Raw genomic sequence first — 8,751 nt, forward strand, 5'->3', positions numbered from 1 at the left:
AGCTTGTTCCATACACCCACCATCCTTTGTGTGGAAGTTTTGGTTTCCTCCCACACTCCAAAGACGTACAAGGTTTGTAGGTTACTTGACTTGGTGTAAATGTAAAATTGTCCCTGGTGTGCGGGGGTTAGTGCTAATGTGTGGTGATCACTGGTCAATACAGACGAGGTGGGCCGAAAAGTATGTTTCTGCCCTGTATCTCTAAACTTCCCAACAGAATATCCCTTCTAGGAAACTTTGATGGGTCCATTGAGTGCCATGGTCAATTTTTAAATAAGAAAGTTTAAAAAAAATCTTGGATTTTCTTTATTTTGTACCTTGCCATAATTCATTTTTTTAAATGCTGTAAAACAATCCATGGCATACTTTGGAAAAAAAAGTTTTCTTTCTAAATATCATGTCAGTGTGAGATCATTAAGGTAAATGGAGTGTGATCATTAGGAATAGATATGGGCACACCAGTTTCCTGAAAGATCTTCACTTCACCATTGGCCATAGTCTCCATACTGACCAATCCCAAGATCACCACCGGCCTCTATTTCATTCAACCTAGGAGTTTCATGATATTAGCAGTCAGGTTTGACCACTCTCGGGAAAGCCAACCTTATGTCTGCCACAGTACTGTTCGTACAAGCGCACCCGATACTGGAGGGGTGGGTTTGCCTCTGTTTAAAACAGGCACGGAATGCATTTTCATCGGGGAGGGAGCCTTTTTTTACCAGTGATCCTGCTCACATTCACCTTGTAGCCCCTTATAGTGTGCAAGCTTTGGCATAATCTATGGGTACCCGTGTCATTGCCTCAGGCCTCCAGATTGGTCCAGTATTCCCTCCAGGCAACCTTAATGGCTCTGCAAAGGTTGCGGGTAGATTTCTTGTTCTGTTCAGGATTGTTTGACATGAATGGTGCAGACTTGGATTTCAACTGGGAGATGCAATTATAAATAAAGGACATTAACGCCTCTACTTCCTGAGAAGATTACGCAGGTTCGGTATATCAGAGAGGATTCTCTTGAACTTCTACAGGTGTACAGTAGAGCGCACATTGACTGGTTGCATCATGGCCTGGTTCGGCAACTTGAAAGCACAGGAGCGGAAAAGACTGCAAAAGTTGTGAACACTGCCCAGTCCATCATCGGCTCTGACCTCCCCACCATCGAAGGGATTTATCGGAGTCGCTGCCTCAAAAAGGCAGCCAGCATCATCAGAGACCCACACCATCCTGGCCGCACACTCATTTCACCCCTGCCATCGGGAAGAAGATACAGGAGCCCAAAAGTTAATGTCCAGGTTCAGGAACAGCTTCTTCCCTACAGCCATCAGGCTGTTAAACACTGCAACCTCAAATAAACTTTGAACTACAATAGACTCTTATTATTATTACTATTATTGCACTTTTGTTTATTTTTTGTGTATGTATGTGTGCGTGTGTGTGCATGTATATATGTGTGTGTGTATATATATATATATATATATATATATATATATATATATATATATATATATATATATATACATATATATTACCCATATATGTGGGTAATTGTGTGTGTGTGTGTATACACACACTGAACTTTTTTTTCTCTCTCGTTTATTATATTGTTTACAGTGTACTATGTTTACATGTTCTGTTGTGCTGCAGCAAGTAAGAATTTCATTGTTCTATCTGGGACATATGACAGTAAAACACTCTTGACTCTTGACTCTCTTGAATACTCTCCTCAAGCTCAATCTAAATTTGCCCCTTGATATGATTCTTTTAAACATGGACGCAATGACAATGAATGAATGGTGATGCATTTCACAGTCAGGGTGGTGCAAGAGAACATGCAAGTCAAGATGCTTCCATGAAACCCAGACCTCAAGGATCCAGAGGTTGTTCCTTTGCAAGCTGCTGTCACAGAAAATATCTCAGATTCATTACGAAAGGCAAAATCTATCATTTTCTCCAATATTATTTCCTAATCTATTATTCTGGAAGATTGTGCAATTTGTGAACTTTTCCTCCACACTATTTCTGTTAACTTGGTGTATCTCCCCTCCCAGCCCCCGCTCCCTGCCCCCTTCTGCCTTTTATTGCACCCTTCCGTTACACAAATGGGAGAGTCGTTTTCTAAATAGCAGGGACCATAAGGTTGAAGATAACTGGTGAAAGACAAAGATGAATGGCTGCAGAGACATTGATCAATGATGAATGATTTCAAAAATGTCGAATCTACATGTAATCATTGCGTTATAAGAATATAAAAGTCCTGTGGGTGATGTGAATCTTTGAAACACTTTGGGTTCTCTCAGAGTGTTTCCCAATGCTCACTTAAGGATTTGAATAAACCCACTTTGAGAAACTCACCACTGTTCTACGAGATCATATCATATCATATCATATCATATATATACAGAGCGGAAACAGGCCTTTTCGGCCCACCAAGTCCGCGCCGCCCAGCGATCCCCGCACACTAACACTATTAACACTATCCTACATTTACCCAGCCAATTAACCTACATACCTGCTTTATTTTGCTTTATTTTGTGATTCAATGTACAGGTTAAATACAAAATTCCCTCCAACACTTTATAACTATGTTTGTTTGTACTCAGTGTAGCAGAACAAACCATAATGATGGATGCACTCGCACTGGAGGATGTAAAATAATTGATTGACAGATATCTGAATATTTTGGCTGGGTGATAAAGTGGCCAAATCATTTTACAATGGCTTGCACTTTGGGTCTTTCGAACTCCAAGACATAGAGACAAGGCATTGCAGATTTAGTATAATTTAGTTTAGAGATACAGCTCGGAAACAAGCCCTTTCGGCCCATCAGGTCCACGCCGACCATCGATTCCCGCACATTAACACTACCCTATACCCACTAGGAACATTTATCAAGCCAATTAACCTACAAACTTGTACGTCTTTGGAGTGTGGGAGGAAACAGAAGATCTCAAGAAAACCCACACAGGTCACGAGGAGAACATGCATACTCTGATTTAGATTTAGAGATACAGCGCGGAAACAGGCCCTTCGGCCCACCGGGTCCACGCCGCCCAGCGATCCCCGTACATTAACACTATCCTACACACACTAGGGACAATTTTTACATTTACCCAGTCAGTTAACCTACATACCTGTACGTCTTTGGAGTGTGGGAGGAAACCGAAGATCTCGGAGAAAACCCACGCAGGTCACGGGGAGAACATACAAACTCCATACAGACGGCGCCCGTAGTCAGGATCGAACCTGAGTCTCAGGCACTGCATTTGCTGTAAGGCAGCAACTCTAACGCTGCGCCACCGTATGGCCCACTGGAATGGCCCAGTATTTGCCTATATCTCATGTGTCCTAAATAACAAGGTTTCATATTCAAATCCATTTCCACATTACTGAGAGAACTCTAGGAAGGACAGATTACTTTGCCTTTGAAATATTATGATCTGGAACGCATGTTGGCATATTGTTTGATCCTAATAAGTCATATTGAACTCATCAATCTCAATAAAGTATCACCCATGGAAAATTATCTTTTATTGTTTCTGCTTAATGATTTAATTACACAAGATGTGATTCTGATGATTGTAGCTATGTGCTGCCATATTTCATTACATACTATAATGCAAAATTGTTTAATATTAAAAAGACCAAGGCTTAAACAGGACTTTACCAGCAGCTTTAGTCAAGATAAGAAAGTATATAATTGATGCAGAGAGCATCCACTAGCTCAGGGTTTTCAATTGTCAGCATTATGCTCTGCAGCAAGGAATACCTTGATTCCATCCTAACCCACCTTGTTCAGTCCCTTTGACCTACATCTAAGACACCTCACAGGGCGGCCTGATGGCACAGCGGTAGTTGCTGCCTTACAGCGCCAGAGAACTGGATTCGATCCTGACAACGGGTGCTGACTGTTCAGAGTTTCTACGTTTTCCCCGTGACCGTGTGGGTTTTCTTCGAGATCTTCGGTTTCCTCCAACACTCCAAAGACGTACAGGTTTGTAGGGTAATTCGCTTGGTATAAGTGTAAGTTGTCCCTCGTGTGTGTGGAATAGTGTTAATGTGTGGGGGTCGCTGGGTGGCGTGGACTCGATGGGACGAAGGGCCTGCTTCTGCGCCTCACACCCATTTCAACTAATTAACAACTTCCAATTTCAAGGCCCCCAATGCCTCATGTATACCATGGATGTCCAGTCTCTTTACACCACCACCTCCCCCCAGGAAGGTTTCAAGGCCCTTTGGTTCTTCCTTGAATAGATCCAATTAATTTCCCTCTACTAACGCTCCCCTCCATCTGGAGAAACTTGACCTCACCCTCAATAACTTCTAATAATAATAATAATAATAAACATTTATTTTTTATAGCGTTTTTCCAAATGCTCAAAGACGCTTTACAATACAGTCAAGACATAAAAACAAACAAACAAACTGTCCTGACGGAGTAGTGGCGAACAAATAGCACCAGCGTCCTCTCACGTCAGGGTCCGGCAGTAGACAATAAAGAACACAAGACACACAATTACAAATTTTAACACAAACAGCCATCACAGTGATTGCTCCAGGCACACCCTCACTGTGATGGAAGGCAAAGAAAAGTCTTATCTCCTCCTAATTCTTCTCCTGTGGTGCCACGAGGCGATCGAGGCTCACAACTTTTGAAGCCCCCACCGGGCGATGGAAAGTCCCAGGGCCGAGCCGAGCAGGCCGATGAAGGTCCTGAGCCCCCACCGGGCGATGGAAAGTGCCGCAGCCAGGCCACGCAGGGCGATGAGGGGCCTGCGAGCGTGTCAATCAAACCTCGCGCTTCGGGGCGGTCGAAGCTGCTACGGCTGGAGCTCCCGAAAGCCGGTCACCAGCCAGGGACCTGCGAACTCCCGATGTTGCGGTCTGCAGGGCCCACGGCCGAAACCTCCGAGATGGTAAGTCCAGGCCCTGCGACCGGAGTCTTCAAGGTCGATCCCAGCTGGAGGCCGCCGACTCCACGGTGTTAGGCCGTAGCGCGAACGGAGATACGACACGGTAAAGGTCGCATCTCCGTTGAGGAGGAGATTGGAAAAAAAGGTTTCCCCCAACCCCCCCACCCCCCCCCCCCCCCCCCCCCCCCACATATACAGAGTTAAAAATAAATCAAAACATACATTTAAACGATAACAATCGACAAAAAAACAAAAAAAAGACAGAGAGACTGCCGGTGAGCCGCAGCTGCAGAACGCAGCCACGCCCCCTCGAGGACACCTCAGATGTCCTAGAATGGAAAGCTTCTCTTTTGACCTCTCATGTTCTTCATGTTAAAGGTATACCCATGGGCAATCACATGGGCCCCAGCTATGCTTGCCCTTTTGTTGTTTACATCAAATAGTTCTTGTTCCAAACATATAGGGGCACCATCCCCTAACCCTTTCTCCACCACATGGATGAGTGCATTGTGGCTGCCTCCTGCACACGTGCAGACCTGGTTGATTTCATCAACTTCACCGTTAATTTCCACCCTGCCCTCAAATTCATTTGGATGATATCTGACACCTCTCTTCCTCTCTTGATCTCTCTGTCTCCATTACAGGGGACAGACTATCAACTGACATCTACTACAAACCCACTGACTGCCACAGTCATCTGGACTGTACCTCCTCCCACACTGCCTCTTGCTGGGCTGTTATCTCCTGCTCTCAATTTCTCCATTTACACCACATCAGGTCCCAAAATGAAGCTTTCAATTCTAGGACATCTGAGGTGTCCTCTATCTTTAGTAAATGTGGATTACCCCCTGTTGTCATAGATGTGTCATTCACCTGCAACTTATCTGTGTTCTGTAGCTGTGCTCTCACTCTCCCTCTCTCCTGACAGAACAAGGATAGAGGTCCCCAGTCCTTACCATTTACCCCACCAGCCTCCGCATCCAACACACAACTTTCCGACATTTCCGTCATCTCCAACGTGATCCCACCATCAGTCACATCTTCCCATCCCCACCCCTTTCTGCCATCTGCAGACAATGCTTCCTCCGCAACTCCTTGATGCATTCATCCTTTCCCACCCAAACCACCCCTCCCCAGGTACTTTCCCCAGCAACTGCAGGAGATTTAACACCTCTCAGTATACCATCTCCCCCACCTCTATCCAGGGACCACAGCAGTCCTTCCAGGTGTGACAGACATTCACGTGTACCTCCTCCAACTTCGTCTACTGTATCCAAGCTTCCCGATGTTGTCTCCTGTACATCGGCGAAACCAAGCGCAGACTCAGCGGCCATTTTGACAAACACGCAAGCAGTCCTACTGGATCTCTCGATTGCTAACCATTTTAACTCCTCTTCCCATTCCCAGAGAGACCTTTACCCCCTCACCTGTATCCACCTATTACTTGCCAGGCTTCGTCTTGCTCCTCCTCTCTTTTAGCTTCCTTTCCCCCACCACTACAATCAGTCTGAAGAAAAGTCCCGACCCAAAACATCCATCCCTGTTCTCCAGAGATACTGCCTGATCCAGTGAATTACTCCAGCACTTTGTGCCTTTCTTTGATTATCATTGGTTCTGGCTATTTAACTTTAAATAGACTGTTGTGTAAATAGAATCCATCCCCTCCCAGAGGTTCAGGGAGATAACTGGGGAACTCGCCCTAACCCCAACATGTTCCACACCTCTGGGGCAGGTACTTCTGCCAATGTGCCATCGCTGTTATTGAGGAGAGCTCTTCAATCTCTGACGCACTTACTAATAAGTTCATGTTCGTAAGTGATAGGAGCAGAATTAGGCCATTCAGCCCATCAACTCTACACCGCCATTCAATCATGCCTGATATATCTTTCCCTATCTTAACCCCATCCTCCTACCTTCTCCCCATAAACCCTGACACATACTGATCATGAATCTATCAATCTCTGCCTTAGAAATATCCATTGACGAGCCTCCACAGCTGTCTGTGGCGATGAATTCCACACCACCCTCCGACTAATGAAATCTCTCCTCATCTCCTTCCTAAATGAACGTCCTTTAATTCTGAGGCTATGAGCTCTGATCCCGGGCTCTCCCACTAGTGGAAGCATCCTCTCCACATTCACTCTATCCAGGCCATGGTTACCATGGCAATGACAGAGACACTGCTGCTCTGACAGGATCCATGCAGGTCCCGTTTCAGCAGTGGTTTTGTGCGCAAAATCCCATGGTGCTACATTAATAGATTTTTACCAATCTTACAAATGATTTCCAGAGAACCAGGTGAAAGTTAACACTATTTGCAGGGCATGTTTACTATTGCTATAGAGGTGTAAACCAGCAGAAAAGGAGAACCTGTAATGTTTAAACTTCTTTTAATACTGCTTATATTTTCCAAAGATGCATTATAACTTGCAAATGATTGCAAGTAATAGCATTAAAAGAGCCAGCAAGAATGCTTGTCCACACTCACTGTGCATTTGGGAATATACGAAGGAATATAAGATCCTTCACCATTTCAAACATTATTATTTCCTTTGTCAAGTGTTTGTTAATCAGACATGAATAGGGAATATGCAAACATAGTTTATTCATTAGCACATTCCATTTATGCTTTACAGCTGATAGAACATGGAAACATAGAAACATAGAAAAATAGGTGCAGGAGTAGGCCATTCGGCCCTTCGAACCAGCACCGCCATTCAATATGACCATGGCTGATCATCTAAAATCAGTACCCCGTTTCCTGCTTTTTCCCCATATTTCTTGATTCGTTTAGCCCTAAGAGCTAAATCTAACTCAGATGCTGGCTTTGAAGTAATCAAAAGAGCAGATAAAAGTTTGAGATTAAAAACTGGTATCAAAGGGGGATAACAAAGCCCACTCTTTGTGTAAATGTAGAAACGTACCTGAAATCCCTGTGCTGGAAATTGTAGTTCAACTGTTTAAATGGCATCATGTGGCATTGATGGTCATCACAATACTGGTTGTGGAGTTTAGAGTATAGTTGAGCATCCTTGTGTAATGCTCTACTGAATCTAGCAGCGCCAGTATCAGCATGGCACCCCTGTTGAGGGATTACATGTTGTCACCGCTGTTGGTCTGTAGATCAGCAGGCATTCTCTCTGCAGCGAAGTCTTAAAGGGACATTACATAATTCATGCAATGTTTTTCCAGTAAATGATAAGTAGTTACGTGGGTAGCACAGTGGCACAGCGGTAAAGTTGCTGCCCTACAGCGCCTGAGACCTGAGTTCAATCCTGACCACGGGTGCTGCCGTACGGGAGTTTGTACATTCTCCCTGTGACTGCGTGGGTTTTCTCTGCGTGCTTCGGTTTCTTCCCACATTTCAAAGATGTGTCGGTTTGTAGATTAAAGAGCTGCTGTAAATTGTCCCTGGTGTGTAGGATAGAATTAATGTATGGACGATTGTTGGTTGGCACAGGTTCAGTGGGCCAAAGGGCACGTTTCCATGCTGTATCTCTAAACTAGAATAATACTGGAGGAGAGATAGAGAATATTCCCTGGAATGGTCAGACAGACTGTTGAAGAATAGTGGTTCACATGAGACATTGCATTTTTGCAAGGTGGGTGGGGGAGGGGGAAGGTCACAGAAAGCTTCCAGGGCTGATGGGCCTAGCAGTGGGCTGCCAGGAATTTGCAGATGAGGCATGAGTGCGATCACCCTTTGGGAAAACCTGTATTGATGGCAAATCTCCTCGCCCCATTCTGCCTGCACCTGTGTGCTGAATGAAAATCACATCATATCTTCTCTGTGTGATCATGGCGTTGCTAACACCTCCACTATAGGGAAGATAATGCAAACTAT

The 8,751-nt window shown here is 44.7% G+C and overlaps 1 long non-coding RNA gene across 7 annotated transcripts in view; it reads right to left on the reverse strand.

The window, feature by feature from the left end:
* LOC144593454 (uncharacterized) overlaps nucleotides 1–8,004 on the reverse strand; it is a 120,964-nt gene extending 112,960 nt beyond the window's left edge. For all 7 annotated transcript variants that reach the window (XR_013547253.1, XR_013547255.1, XR_013547258.1 and 4 more), the window contains exon 1: nucleotides 7,832–8,004. This is a non-coding gene — a long non-coding RNA (uncharacterized LOC144593454). The remainder of the gene's footprint in view (nucleotides 1–7,831) is intronic.
* Nucleotides 8,005–8,751: the final 747 nt, after the last annotated feature.

The sequence above is a fragment of the Rhinoraja longicauda genome, chromosome 1 (genome assembly GCF_053455715.1).
Source record: "Rhinoraja longicauda isolate Sanriku21f chromosome 1, sRhiLon1.1, whole genome shotgun sequence".
Taxonomy (NCBI): Eukaryota; Metazoa; Chordata; class Chondrichthyes; order Rajiformes; family Arhynchobatidae; genus Rhinoraja; species Rhinoraja longicauda.